This window comes from Lampetra planeri, chromosome 55 (genome assembly GCF_965212315.1).
Source record: "Lampetra planeri chromosome 55, kcLamPlan1.2.h2, whole genome shotgun sequence".
Lineage (NCBI taxonomy): Eukaryota > Metazoa > Chordata > Hyperoartia > Petromyzontiformes > Petromyzontidae > Lampetra > Lampetra planeri.
Window position 1 is genome coordinate 1,362,155 of NC_136161.1, and position 12,872 is coordinate 1,375,026.

Sequence of the window (12,872 nt, forward strand, 5' to 3'; positions counted from 1 at the left end):
AGTAAGTTAATAAAAAACATGTAATAAAAATAATAAATCACGACGTTTCGATTGCAACACAAGCAATCGTCTTCAGGTGAAAAAATACAGGAGGCGAATTGCTGAGGACGATTGCTTGTGTTGCAATCGAAACGTCGTGATTTATTATTTTTTATACCTACGTGACTTTACCGAAATAACCCAAGATTATACGTAACCTGGTTGACCAATAGCGATGCCTTGATCACACCTGGGTATGTTTCAGCCTCCCGTTGTATCTTGTTCAAGATGGAAATTTCTCAGGTACAGCCATGGAAAACTTACAGCATTTGGTTGCTAGATATTTGCAAGTGATAAGCCACTTCGTTGAGCTTTTTACCTGCAACAAAGAGCTATATAGCTTAGTGGGCCTTGCCTGGTAAAATAAACATCGTTTTAACAGTTATTAGTTTGATGCAGGCACATCCACATCCTGATCGACCACCTTACACAGTCAAAGTTGATTGTTATTGTAAAGTCGCAAATGTAATGGCACTCTAAGTTAATGTTACCGATGGAAGGAAATACTCGATCCTCGGTCAGAGTTGGCTCGGTTTACGAGTCGACCCTGCCTCTCTACTCGTCTAATGCGGTTTACACACACCACCCTGGATGCACCTATAAATATCTAAAATTCTAAATACTGTAACTAAAAGTTAACACACGCGGCGTGCGTGTCGGTATACAAACGGTACCCACATATTAAATACAGCAGTTAGACAATCAGCACGCGCAACATGCAATGCCCCAGCAATTAACACACACAAACAACTTCAGTATATTATTTGGGTCTTTCGGTAAAGTCAAGTAGATAGGTACAAATTAATACAAATAATAAATATAAAATAATCAAAAAAACGACGACGCTTCGATCACAACACAAGCGATCGTCATCAGGAGGAAAGAGTATGTTTAATAGTTTTAGTTATCTTAATATAAAGCATGGCATTCTCACAAACTACCTACACGTTGTGCGTGCCCGTATCCTCACTACAGTCAAGCTATTATAGCTAAAAAAAAGCCTGCCCCTTGACCCGTCAGGGCAGTGCGTGGTACCATGCCGCCATCTTACAAGCCACAGTTACCACCCTCATGCAGAGGTGCAAATGGCTCCTCCCCTTCCGCTCGTACCAGCGTGCTCCATGGAGCATCATGTCATGGCCTTCACGGTCATCCTGGCTCACAGGAAGGTGCCCCCCTGCTCGGCTCACTCGACGACGAGTTATCACAGGGGCTCGGTTATCCCCTCTGTATATTTGGCTTTGGACCAATTCTCTCCCCCTGAGGAAATGTCTCGGCGCCACCATCCGGGCGATGGCGGATATGCACATTGTTGGATATGTGTCTTTTCCAAAACAATAATGAAGTGTCATATTGCCTATCTTAATGTAATAGCTACTCGTAGACATATATGTGGATTTAGTGTGTCCTGACCGTAAAAAGACCAGAGGACGAAACTAATCAGTATTCGAATGAGAAGTTTAACAACAGGCTTATTAACTTGGGATAATAAATAATCAGTGACACAGACCTGCGAAACTCCTCCACTGAGACAACAAAGGCACCACCAGGAACGCCAAAGGAGGACCTCTGCTTTTATAACTGTGCCCATGCAAAAAGAACACTCAGCATCCGAACTATTAACGTTGTACAAGTCTTGGCTGTTGGAAAGTTTAAACGTTCTAAGTGACAACCACCGCATATGAATATTCGTAAACACCTTGGTATTAAACGTTAACTTGGTGATAGGACGTACATGAGGGTCGGAAGGTCTTAATATGACTATTTTACATGTTCTTATTATCAATTACTGTACGAGATACGGTCTGGGTTAAGAATGTGAAACTTGATTAAATTATGGAAGCTCGTGTTGAAGCGTTTAACCTAAGGATCATTCAGGACAACAATATAGTATTATGATGTTAGATATGTTACAATTGTCAATTCTACGCGACCAACATTAAAGGGGCATAACAGAAGCCGTGCTCGACCACCTTGTCTCCCCAGTGGCTATCAGTGCATGTTGCAGCAGGTATTCATTTAAGGCTGAGTCGACTTAAGGGGGGGCAATCTAGGCCGTTTCACACTTAACAGATGGTCTACACACACCACACTTAGGGGCCCATTTTTATGAGTCGATATACATTCCAAGAGGCTATTAAGTGGGTCTGTGTCCACACAAGTCTTGGGATGACCTTCGAAGGAAGTGAGGATGGCGTATATGACATGGCAGAACCAGAAGAGAAGTTGAACTAAGACTGACTGGATGAATGTTTGAGGGGCGTGAAAATGGGAGGAGCTTTGGAGTTTTGATGTTGCAAAGGGAATTAATTAAATAAAGTGAAATCATATGCATTATTCTTGCAAAGACAGACTCCGTAGAGAGCACTCGTAATTTAGCTAAGAATGAGCTTTGCAGAGGAAAATACTCTGAGTAGTTAAGAGTTGAGTACTGCATTGGCAGACTCTAAGCGTCGCTACAAGTTTTATTTAACGTGTTTATTTATACATACAGGGAGGTTCAAAATTTTTTTAACACTTCTGAGAATTTTCAACAAGAAATATGACTCCGGGGCTGTGGAGACCACCTGGAGAAGATTCCAGGCACGTGTTGACAATGATGGCGAACAACTTTTTGAAGTTATTAACATACATTTGTTATCATATTACAGTGTATTATACGTTCTTTTTCCATTAAAAACGAAAGTCCCATATAAGTGTTAACGTTTTTTTTAAAAGCACCCTGTATTTTGAGTCTCTTGCAGAGTCAATTACTTCTAAGCTATGAGGTGTGATGCGTTATGTGGTTGAGGAAAATTGTTGATAAGTTTCTGGTGGCAACGGACCTTAAACAGCATTCCTCATGCTATTGTCATACCTTTCAACCCATACGATTTACCCCGTATTATTGTACAGGGAAATTGAGTTTTCAAGTCCATACGGCGTACAGCCGTTTCAATACGGGCAAAAATATGTGTTGTCTGTTTGTTTGTGTTTCTCCTTTGTGATAGGACTCTTTAGGATGAACGTTGAAATTGATAAGGGTGCAGGGTGACCAATAACGTCTGAATTTGTCTGTAATAAGATAGACACTGATAAAGGGTTGACAGGTACAGTATGTATTGTGCGAAGGAATTTTCTATATGATACTGTGATAAGCCAAGACGTGTGAGAAGTTAAGTGGAGATTTGAGTTATGCACCAATATAGTGTGCTTAAAATATTGTCCAAGCTATCGGCTTGAAAATTTCTGTTGATGGCCGAGCCAGTGACTGATATTGTATGAGTTGTGGAGAGGCCAGGAGAGTGAGTGTGGTAACGTGCAGGCTACTGCCCAGCGTGAGGCCTCCAGGAGAGAGCCACAATGGGTGCTCGCACACCAAGCCACTCCCAAGGCAGCTGACAGGCAGCGTGCTGGGCCAACGTCTCCGCAGCATGCTCCAGCTGCAGATCGAGCCTGGCGTGCGGACAGCCTGTGAGCGTGCAGCGTTGCATCTAACGGCTGTCAGCGTGCTGACTCGGAAGCCGTGAGGGGCCGTTCATAAATGACGTCACGCACCTGGGGGGGGGGGTCAGACATTTGTGACGATGTGTGACGATGGGGGGGGGGGGGGGAGTTGAGAATTATGATGTCACATCAAAATGCGCAACTTTAAATAAATATAGACAACACATTATACTTAATTAAATAGGCTTTTAAATCAATGTTTTCTCCTGCAACATCAGAGTGCAGCGCCACATTGAATACGCACTGCAATGACAATAGTTTAAAGCCATTTGAAGCATGTTTGTTTGGGGGAGGGGGGGTCAGAGCTTTGTGACGTCATATTTGAGGGGGGGGCTGACTTTTTTTGACGCCGTGTGACGAAGGGGGGGGGGTCAAAAATCGTCCAAAATCGCGTGACGTCATTTATGGACAGCCCCTGAGCACACTCCAGCTGTGTATCGAGCATGATTCACAAACAACCCTGCGAACACGCGGAAAGCAGCATGGCCGCGAGCGCGCTCCAGCTGTGGACCAATCCTGCCGTTCTGCACATCCTTGTGGGACTGGAGGTATTTTTCAGGAAGAAGATAGTAGATGGCACGTTCACTTTACACTGCCTCGCCATTTTAACTGTACCTTGTATAGATGTGTAACTTTGTACAGGATTGTGGATCAAGAAGAATCTCAGCTTGCACGCATGACACCATAACAAACTAATTGTGTATTGTCGCGTTACCATGATACTTCAGCCGGCCGTTTTCTTTAATCACGTGCTCATGAGATCCGATCCTTAAAGCTATTTAACCATTTTATACGCATTTGAGCATGCATTTTGTACGAATGTTGCCATTTTAAGGTTTGTGCCTATTGTTCTCTTTTAATCACGTGATCGTGAGATTTGACCATGCTCTTATGATCATTCAGTACGGATTGATGAGTACGTATATTTGCATGGATACTGTTGCTATTCTGATGACAAGTTTTTGGATATGAGAGTAAATGGTAATGAAGTTATTTAGATAAAGAAGGATTCCGAGTGCTTCTTTCCTAACTCATGCATCAGTTTATCTCAATTGCGAAAACTGTATCCGGTGGTAAAATATGAATCCTGTGACATGACATTTACACAATTGATACGCGAGTATCAGTAAATGTTCAAACGAGAATCATTGATATCACGATTAATAAAACATACCCCTAGACAACGAGAGGCAATAATACGAATTTGTTATAACCTTCATGCATAATCGCTTCTTAATCATATGAATGCATGTTAAACATGAATTATAATTTGTTATCGCATTTACACACACGTCTTATTTGTAATCACATTCAACACGTGTAGTAATTTTCCCATTCAATAGTTATTTAATTATATTGTTTATATTTTTTACAATATATACAACGTGGAGGTAGCGACGGTTGGTGGATCACACAAATGATTAAACGTTCCTCGTCTCCCTTCACGTGGGCATCGAGGTGCAATACCCTCGCTCGCCAGCAGACGGCAGTATAGCAACGTGTGAACTGATATCATTTGTCCCTTCTCTTAGGAAAAGAGTCACCCCTTCGCATTTATTTTCTCCGGGTGGCGTCACAACTTCACGGTCCAGAGCAGAGGCGATATAACGTCATCTCCGCTGTTCACACTCGGGTTGAGTCGATGAACCAGAGATCACCCACCTCAACGAGGTGCATTTTGTGTGTCACATGAAGTGTGGCACGTGCTCACATAGGAGGAGTATACATACATGTCAAGTCTCACGAATTATCCTTGAAACTCGCAGAAATAACCATGCAACCCCCTGGCCCCCTTCTCCAAAAGTAGACTCACCCTTGCCTGCCTGCGTGACAGATACATTTGCACGTGCCTCCAATTCTCAACTTCTTGGTTTTCCTAAGGTTTTTCAGTGAGTGTCGAAACGATTGAAACCATTTAGGGTTCATATGTAAATAGAGAACACTTCAAAAAGGTGAAACAAAAAAGGTGTTACGAATCTTTTGGAATATTTAGACATTCGTAACAAAAAAGGTGATTGTCGTAAGTTTAACCATCTTAGTTTCACCGCCTTCAAATCACAGGAGACAAAGGAGAGCTCTTTTGCTGCTCTTTCCTTTTGTTTATAGAAGTCACCTTGCCACAAGAAGTAGGTGTTATTTAGACAGTGTTCAGCTAGTCCTGGGATATCTTTGGCTAAACCTTTGTTCGTTACCAGAGTGTCGAGTAATCTAATTGACTTGTTGACCAGAACCCTCATGAACACAGAAGTCACATCAACATATCAATAACGACCAGTGGCTGAACCACCGCGTAAAACAAGCGAATGATAGCGGCGGCAATGACATCGGGCATCAGTACCAACTGCAGAAAGTTATCACTGGAGGCCTTCGAAACAGAAGTGCCTAGGGCCTACAATAACCTTAATCAGGCCCTGGCTACAGCTGGGGGTCTCTCTTGGAAGAGGCCTCCAACGATGGCTTAAGTTTCTCACGAGCCTGAGCTGTTAAACCTGCTGCTGCAGTGCGGCAGGACGGTACAGACCAGATCTCGCTTCGCGCGACCCCGTAGAACGCTGATTGGTTATAGTGCTCTTTGTCCTGGAGAAATATATAACGAAATAAAAAATAGCTTATGAGTGAGAACACGCAGCAGCGCTGGCCAAGGATACATACCCGAACCCATCATTCGCTCAGCCAAAGAGAGCAATGCACACTGTCGGCCAACCAGGCACCACCCCTCGCAATTCGATTATCACGATTTGTGGTCACGATAACGTCAACAAAGATCCGATGCTTTAAAAAACAAGAGACATCGATGCTAAAGTGTGTGTTTGATCAGCCAGGCAAGACCTGACAAGACTACGATAGAGACTCAGGCTCCACCAAAAAAAAAAACTCATCACAGATTTTCACTGTGGGCATCAACAATATCAGGCCTGCCCCAAGCGTCTCACCCATCAGTGCCTGCCAGGCCTGCCCCAAGCATCTCTACCATCAGTGCCTGCCAGGCCTGCCCCAAGCGTCTCACCCATCAGTGCCTGCCAGGCCTGCCCCAAGCGTCTCACCCATCAGTGCCTGCCAGGCCTGCCCCAAGCGTCTCACCCATCAGTGCCTGCCAGGCCTGCCCCATACGTCTCTACCATCAGTGCCTGCCAGGCCTGCCCTGAGTGTCTCTACCACTGATGCCTGCCAGGCCTGCCCTGCGCACCACAACCTCCAGCACAGCCTTGCAGTGGCATAAACTGCGCCTCGATGGTCTGCCCCGCCAGCCATGGCAAGCCAGCCGCTTGCCATGGAAGAAGAGGAGGGGAGGGGGTACCGGGGGGGGGGGGGTGCAGTGTGGAGGCGGCATTGGTTAGGGGGGTTCTGCAGCAGAGTAGGTAGCAGCTCGGCCAAGCAAAGATCCCACGTATAGCCTTAAACAGACTGTTGGAGCAAGTACTGTTAGCGAGCACCTATGAAAGCCGGCACGACACACGAGGGGGTGGGTGGTCAGAACCACGCCCGTCCGCCTTTGCCTCCCGAGTGGGGATATTTACACATCGCGCCAAGTATGCATCTGAGGCTGAGTCGACCCAGGGGAAGCTGAGAACTGGTTCAGATACTCATCACTGGTTTTGGGCGTGAGTTGGAAATCGGATCGCCAGGTTCGTAGCGCAGAACGCTAACAGCTGCACAAACCGCTCCCCCTCACACACATTCACCCAATGTTCAGAAGTACATACATATACACATACCTACATATATACAGAGATGACTGGCCTGCTGGCAAAATTTGCAGTGAAGGAATCACTCTATAGCACTACCACTGCCGCCACTACAAGCACCATCTCCCAGTTCCATCGCACTCACTATCACATTTCCAAAATAACAACCTCAAGCTAAACCTTTGCATCCAAATATTCTTTGTAAAATGTTTCAGTTTTGTTGCCAGAAAAAGGGAAAAAACTTATTCTTATATTTTGGTACTGGCAAAGGAGGTCCCATGATGTAGAAGCTCGACCCGAGCTCTCATTACTCTGATAAATGCATTGTCTTTGAGCTGTACGCCTTTTGGCGTCCTCTGGTCTAGCACCGTTTGAGACGAGGCTCAAAAGAAAGCGTCTCTGGTGTGGACCAATCAGTTGTAACTGACTAATAAAAGCGTGGGGCGCGCATACTATGTATTCACAATGGGAAGCGTTCATATCTTGTTAATATGTAGTAATTTGAACGTAAATGTTTTAAGTCGTTTATTTTTGGGAATATCTGCATTGAGAATGCAAAGTAACTTGATATGTAGTGAATATCTTATTACTGTGACGTACAGTTTCCCATGCGTTTATGTTTGTGAATGTCTCAATTGACAATCGCAAGTAACTGGTGATATGTTGGTCATATGTTGTCATGTAAACGTGTAAGTTTTTAAGCCGTTTATGTTTATGAATATGTCAGCATTGACAATGGAAGTAATTGCTCATATGTTCTTAATATGTTGTCATTGAAACGTAAAGTTTTGATGCCGCTTATTTGTGTAAAATGTGTGCATTGACAATGGAAAGTAGCTGCTCATATGTTGTTAATATGTTCAAATGTAAACGTTAAGTTGTTAAGCCTTTTTATTTTTGCGAATATGTCTGCATTAACAATAGAAAGTAACTACTCATATATTGTTTGTATATGTTCGAATGTAAAGGTAACGTTTTTAAGGACTTTATTTTAGTGAATATGTCTGTATTGGCAATAGAAAGTAACTGCTCATATGTTGGTTACATGTTTTAATTAAAACGTCAAATTTTAATGGCGTTTATTTATGTGAAGATGTCTGCATTGGCAATGTAAAGATGTTATAATTTGAAAGTTTAGTATTTCAGCCGTTTATTTGTGTTAATATGTCTGCATTGGCAATGGAAAGTAACTGCTCATATTCTATATTTGAAGTTTTCGTGACTGCAGGGATCCATACTCTTTGGTTCTTTCGGTAAAGTCACGTAGGTATAAAGTATAAAATAAAAATGTAATCACGACGTTTCGATCGCAACACAAGCAACCGTTATCAGGTGGAACCGATACAGCAGGACAACTGCTGATTTAGGAGAAAAATCTGCTAACAACAAGAGCTTATTAAAGGGTTTTGGTGGGCTCAACCCCAGGGGTAAGTGGGCAGAGCGTGAGAAAATGAGCATTTCAATGGTACAGGAGGGTTTAATGTGAATTGTCGGGGGGTGGGGTGAGGGAGGCGAAAGAAAAGCAGCAAGCAACAAATCGGAAGGGATTAAAGGGATTTGTCGGGGGTGGGGAGGGAAGAGGAGCTGCAAAAGCAAAAGGGAAGCGGATATGAAGGCAACACCATAAAGCATTTAAGCGGTTTATTGTTGTGAATGTCTGCATTGGCAATGGAAAGTAACTGTCCATATGTTATAAATGTTAGAATTGAAACTAATCATTTTTAAGCCGTTTATTGTTGTGAAAATGTCTGCATTGAAAATGTAAAGTAACTGTTCATATGTTGTTAATATGTTCAAATGTGAAAGTTTAGTTTTTAAACCGTTTATTTTAGTGATTATGTCTGCATTGGCTGGAAGGTAACTGGTGATATGTTGGTAATATGTTCAAATGTAATCGTTAAGTTTTTATGCCGTTTTTATTTGTGTTAATATGTCTGAATTGGCAATGTAAAATAACTGTCCATATGTAGTTAATATGTTGTAATTCTAACTGTAAGTTTGTATGGCGTTTTGGTTTGCTAATGTCAGGATTGTCAATGGAAATTAACTGGTCATATGTAGTAAATATGTTGCAATTTAGACGTGATGTGTTTAGACCGTTTATTTTTGTGAACGTCTGCATTGGCAATGGAAAGTAACTGGTCATATCTTGTTAATGTTGTAATGAAAATGTTTTGTTTTAAAGCCGTTTATTTGTGTGAATATGTGTGCATTGACAATGCAAATTTACTGGTCATATGTTGTTAATAGGTTGTAATTGAGACGTTAAGTTTGTAAGCCGTATATATTAGTTAATATGTAATGTCTGAATTGGCAATGTAAAGTAACTGCGCATATGTTGTTAATATTTTCTAATTACAAGGTTAAGTTTTTAAGGCGGTTTGTTTAGTAAATGTGTGGATTGACAATGGGAATAAATTGCTCGCTGATATGTTGTTAGGCCTCGGCAAGGTAAGGTAATTTACCCTTTTTACCGGGTAAAAGGGTAAAGGTAAAGGGTATAGATGTCGACATGCCAAGGGGTAAGGTAAAGGGTAGGGTAAAGGTAGCTCGGAAGAATTACCCGGGAGGGTAAAGATAGCGCAAAGTATTACCCGGTAAATACGGTGCCTTGTTTACCGCTAAAAGCTCCGTGGCGCAGTCCGTGGCCTACATTTAACAAGTAATATTAAAACAAACTTGATTAAAAACACGCTTTTATGAAATGTACCAGCAATGACAGAACTCCACGACTCCAGGAAGTGCCCCCGAAGCTTGCCACAACGTAAGGGACCGTGGTGATTTACAGCCAACGTCAGTTGAGCGTGGACAATTAGACCCAAGCCGAAACATAACATATAAAAAATATTGTTTAAAAATATAGATTTTTTAATGATATAATATGGTATTGTCATCAGTATGACATAAGTATACCAAGTTTGCAGTCGATACCACATTGGGAAGTGGGTTAAAATTGAGTTACAAGATTTGAAGATACGACAATGGCGACGAAAACGACAACAAAAGACAGAGTGAGTTAAATAAAAAAAGCGTGTAATAATAATAACTAAAATAAAGGTATCCCCAAGCATAAACCACTCCGTGCTTCCGTACACACGAACTATAATTGCAGGATTCAAACACTCATTAAAACGCTCTTCAGGCAGATTGGCGTTTCCTATTTCGTTCCAATGCGATACTTTTAAAACATCCCGTCATAAGTCTTGTGTACAAATTAACGTATAAATGTTAACACAATTGCAAAGTAAACTGTAACTCCCTTCTATGAACGAGATAGATGAAATTTCGAATGTAAAAATATTCCCCACTTTTACAAAATGCTACTTAACAGAACTCGTAACTCATTTCAATGCAGGATGTAAATAAACATATTTACGGGGCCCAGCGAGGATTTCCTGGCGAAATAAAAGAATTGGTAGCTCACGTGATTCCTGGGACAATGTGAATATTGAAACCAAAGAGGGATCACGTTTGAAGCAAAATCACAATCTTTTTTTGCAAATCATTGCTATTTAAATAACATGAGGCGTTCTTGTGTTGTGATTTCAATTAACATTTGAAAAATACAAATTTGATGATAACCATCTCGTGTGAAGAATCAGTTAGCTTTGATGGACGAAATTTTAAGTGAATATGCACTCTCATTCAATGCAACTGTAGTGACGCAGATCGGAGACAGTAATACTTGTGTAATGACATATGACGTCACTACCATGTCGGGTCTGAACACACACGACGTCACTGCCAGGTCGGGCAGTGCGGAGGCTGTTGACGTGTGCCACGGAGGTCGTGTCAGGCTGTGGCACTCTGGGTGACCCCGGCCAGACACGTGACTGGATGAAGGTGGGGGTCAGGGTCTAGGGGGGACCCTGGGGGTTACATGGTCGGGATCCGGAGCCTTCTCAAGGGTTCGTGAAGGAGGGCGTGGCCGGGGTGGGGCCGGCCACGTTGGAGAGGCATATAAGCGGGCGCCGCTGAGAGAGCAGGGCTGTTCGCGCTGGGATGAAGACGCCTCATGAAGAAGTGAAGACGAAGAGATCGGGGCCAAGGTTCACGTTACGGGGCCACGCTAGTTAATATACCCGAGTGTATTAAGAGTAGGTCGGTGGTCACCACCCTATGTATAGTGAGTGTAACGAGTGTAACACGTGTCACAAGTGTTAAATAAAGTGTTGCCTCCACAGAAAAGTGTGCGTCTCAATAGAACCCATTACATTTGTATGACACTTCTTTTATTTAACAAGAACCATCAGAATAATACACACCCAACGTGGGTGCACACTATTTTAATTAAGACCATCTATTGTCAGCGCTACTACTTAGTTAGAACAGTTGGTAGGCTGTTTGACTAACAACACCCCGGGATGTTGAAGATGGATACGACGACGAGGAGATGGTGACGATGACGAGATGGTGAAGACGACGATCTTGAAAAGCCATGATGGGGATTCCATTTCCGGTAACAGCCACGGGCTCCCACTCAGAGCCCCCTCTAATACTCCCAGCGTGGCCTTGCTCCACCTCGGCCACTCCCCCTTTCTGGAACCTACTAGCAGATTCCCGGGGCTTCCCAATGGGCCCCTTCTGTGAACTTTCTCCGAGATGTCCCCCTCTCGTAAATATCGTGTTTTGCTGACGCGAGTACTGCCATACACCGCAGTTAGCTTTTTCCGCCAGTAGCCAGCGCTATACCACTACATCACCCCCCCCCCCCCCCCCAATGAAAAAAAACAGTCATCAAGGCTGACAACAATCACGTAATTCTCAGTTCATGAACACCATGTTGAAATTATTGGTACTAAATTATTACTCAACTTAATTACTAATATATTGAATAACCCCTCAACCACATATAAAATCACATCCGAAACACAACTCTTAGAGCCATTGTGATTTGAGCTCTTTGGTCAATCAAAAGTTATTTCTGGACCAAATTTGGGAGTGATCCACACTTTTATCGTTTTTCCAAACAAAATCTGCTATTTATAGAGGTAATCTTCATTTGTGTTGTGATGACATCAAACGTGGATTTTGTGAAAAAAGCATATTTGGAGGAAATGTCTAAATCACGTCAACAAGGACACATAGCAACAGACCCATTTCCAGTAAACCAGCTCATAACTATGCACTTTTTGGAGAAACGTATAATAAAAACCAAAATAACGTCAATCACACCTTGGACCGTGGCCAGTGACAAAGTTTCACTGCGATAACAAGTCAATGATTTTCCAAATACGCTTCATCAGCAGCGTTTTTTTTGACAAGCAACGAGCTCAATTTGTATGGTTCTGTAGCAGAAACATCCTCGAAATTATTTTAACAAAGAAACATCAGATATGGAATTCACTGCATTTTTACCAAAAAAAGTCAAATAATGACACTATTATTGCACTAACATTTTTCGAAAATAATAATCAAGGAGAGGCCTTTGTCAATTAACTACTGGACGAGAGTCTCCCAATGATGTGATTCCTGGGAATTGTTTGATCACACTTCACCCTGCTCGTCAGTGCAGGTTGGTTACGATGGAGGCCCAGGACTCTTTCACATACCACTCGCCACTGAATTTAGTCATGGCCAAATTGTTTTCGTCATCATCATTAGCCATGAAGTATCCACTGCTGTATGAAGGCCTTTCCATCCGTGTCCAGCCCTCATGAT